The sequence below is a fragment of the Halyomorpha halys genome, unplaced genomic scaffold, assembly GCF_000696795.3.
Source record: "Halyomorpha halys isolate HHAL.00 unplaced genomic scaffold, Hhal_1.1 Scaffold97.1, whole genome shotgun sequence".
NCBI lineage: Eukaryota > Metazoa > Arthropoda > Insecta > Hemiptera > Pentatomidae > Halyomorpha > Halyomorpha halys.
The window spans coordinates 373559-376556 of NW_027108815.1; the positions used below are offsets into that span (position 1 = coordinate 373559).

Consider the following 2998-nt stretch of genomic DNA (forward strand, 5'->3'; position numbering starts at 1 on the left):
CTGCAGCATCACTTTGTTCTTATATAGATAAGTATAGCTCCTATGATGTTATTTTTAGATAATCTTCTGTAATTCATATGTAGGTTACACACTATCATCTTGTTGCCTCCTTAAGGACAAAAAATTGGATATCTAAACAGGAGTAAAAACGTGGTTTGACCATATTCTGGCTCACGAAAGGGTCTCCAATATAATTCAGGCTTTTGGAATAAATACGGTCCAAACTTTTTCCAAAAAATACAATTAGTTAGAGATTTATTTATTAAATTAAACTAAAATTAACCTTATTTCTTTAATAACTGCTTTTATAAGTCCAATTTTAAAAAACGACATATTTAGTTTTTATAAATAAAATAGTAAATATTGATTATACATTATTTGATAAAAGTATTTCAGGTTTGAGTATGGTTAAATAAACTATTTTTTATATATATCATTTACTAGTTATAGTTACTTTAATACTCAAGTTCAGTTTTGTTTTGGAGTTAAAGTTTTGGAATACTCTAAAACGGTTTCTCTGAAACATTTTTTAATATCACATATCTATTTTTGTGTAGAGTTATTATCATTTAAGGTGTCTTAGATATTACATATTGGAATAACATTACAAGGAATACAAATGTGAAAATTTAACTAAATAAGCTTTGAACTATAATCAATTCAGTTGAAATTGTGTTTTATTTTATTTTATTTTTTTAGAATAAACAAAAATATATTGATTGTTTAATTTATCTTTTCCTTCACTGATTTTAAACGTTTATTAACATATTATAACATTTATTTATTTTTATTATATTTATATGAATATATTTTAAATTTTTTTAGTTCTAATTTAACTTAATCATAAAGCTAATATTCCAAAACAACTATCGCCTCAATATTCAACAAATTCGTTTTGAATTGTAAAGTGTATTCTTTGTTTTTTACATTGTATCATCTTAAAGATATTTAAAAATAAGAAAATATTTTTTTTTTAGAATTTGAAAATAATAAATTAAAAAAAATTAATTTAAGGTTCAGGTTACAAAGAAAGGCTAAATTTAAAATGCAAAAATAGGCTATAAGCAGACCGAGGATTCAAAGATAAATATTCTCTGCCAACCGATGAGCGTATCTAAAAATACTTCACTAGTGTATCAAGTGTCTACCCAGGCACTCTTGTTAATCCTGCATTATTTCAAAAAATTCTCTTGAAATACTAGTTTCTCTCAATTATTATTAATTAATTACACAAAAATATGTATATGTTATAATTAAGTATACATAAATCATTATATATTATAAAAAAATATTAATTTATTATACATAATACAACACTGATTAGGCAAAAAAAATTTGTTATGTTAAATAAATTTATTACATTTTACTTTGGCATATCAGAACACGCAGGATAAGTTTTGGGTTAAATTAAGAAAAAAAAAATGAAAAAACAACACATTTTAATTAAAACATTTCATTTATTTCATTCAGCGTTCCATCAGATAGTTTTTATCAATTTTCGTGAGCCTAGGCAAGATCTCGTTATGTCAAATTATTATTTATAATAAAAAAAAATGTATACTTTATATATATATATATTTTTTTTTTTTTTTTAGAAGAGATGATGTGGAATGTATTCTCAATTGAATAATTTCTTCTCATACCCCCTTAAAAAAAAAAAAAAAAAATTGAAGAATCAGAAACCAAATATATATAGTGCCTTCGGCAGGAATCAAATGAGAGACGGCAACTTTTAATTATGGTTCCTGATTCTATTTCCCTTAGTAAAAATATATATATATATATATGAAATTGCGCCGAAAATTTAATTTAAAATTTATTTCTATTGTGTTGCTAATACGTTCAACGATAGTTAAAGTTAAAGTTTTATAATTTTAGCTGAATTAAAAAAAATACTGGATGTTATAAAAAAAAAATAATAAAATAAGTATATACATATTATTATTAGGATAAAATATTTGAGTCCATATTCTTGGTACAAAGCCAAAAAATTTCTATATCGGGTTTAGTTCTATTTAAATTGAAACATTAATATTTCAATTTTTGATAACTTAAATTTCCACGTAACTTTTTAATGCCATAAAGATCAAAGTGAATATGTGGCGCCAATAATAAAAAAATGAAAAATTATCGATGTACGTAAATCAAAATTTTAAAATTCAGAAACCAAAAATTCATCTTACTTTGATTAGAAATTTTCAGTTACCCCAGTTTGGAATTATACTGTCGATATGTGAATAATGTAGAGTAATTTGTAGTTATGATTTAATTGGACTATAACGTAACTATTATAAATAAAATTAAAAAATATGATTTTATTTATATCTATATCATATTACAAGGACGACACCTGATCCCACTGTTATATCTTACATTCTTTCCTAAATAAAAACCCTGGTTTTGAGATCTTGCCACGACCCAGACAGAGTTAGTGATAGAGATAGTGCTGTGTAGTTACCTGACGGGAGGCCGATCTCTGACTGCGACCCCTACCCCAGATGTTCCCCCCAGAACATCCTGGGGGAGTGGGGGATTGGGGGGGGAAGGACTCCCCCGCCAAGGTAAGACGATCTGAAGGGACCGCCAGGAGTACAGACTTTATATAGCCGTCGGCCCCCACCACGTCTGGAGGCACAGCAGCCCTGGAAGTACCTCTCGACGTACCGCTGGAACTTTGGAGAGATGAGGAAAGTGGGTACCCGAGCCTTCGATCATCGCTACCAACGCTACCATTGGCCCGGTCGCCAATAATAATCCGAAAAGAGTCTATATTTCGTGCCAATTTTTCAAGATCGTTCGCCTGTTTTTGTTCAGTGATTTCTTATTAACTTGTCATTATATATTTTGTCTCCTAATAGACGAGGAGGTTTATAAATATAAAGTGGAAGACATAAATAGACAGAAAGTGGATATGGGATCTATCGCTGAAAGGTAAATGATCTTGTAGTATTCCACGTTCGAAATCATACCTCATATTCCATCTAATATATCCAGTTTA

The 2998-nt window shown here is 27.9% G+C and overlaps 1 protein-coding gene across 2 annotated transcripts in view; it reads right to left on the minus strand.

The window, feature by feature from the left end:
• Positions 1 to 2587, minus strand: part of Tm2 (tropomyosin 2) — a 58955-nt gene extending 56368 nt beyond the window's left edge. The window contains exon 1 of one of the 2 annotated variants that reach the window (XR_010843330.1): positions 2459 to 2583. The gene's annotated coding sequence lies outside the window, so the exon portion shown is untranslated. Of the gene's footprint in view, positions 1 to 2458 lie in introns of both variants that reach the window. The other variant, XM_014415277.3, reaches the window with a different exon arrangement.
• Between the last annotated feature and the right edge of the window lie 411 nt (positions 2588 to 2998).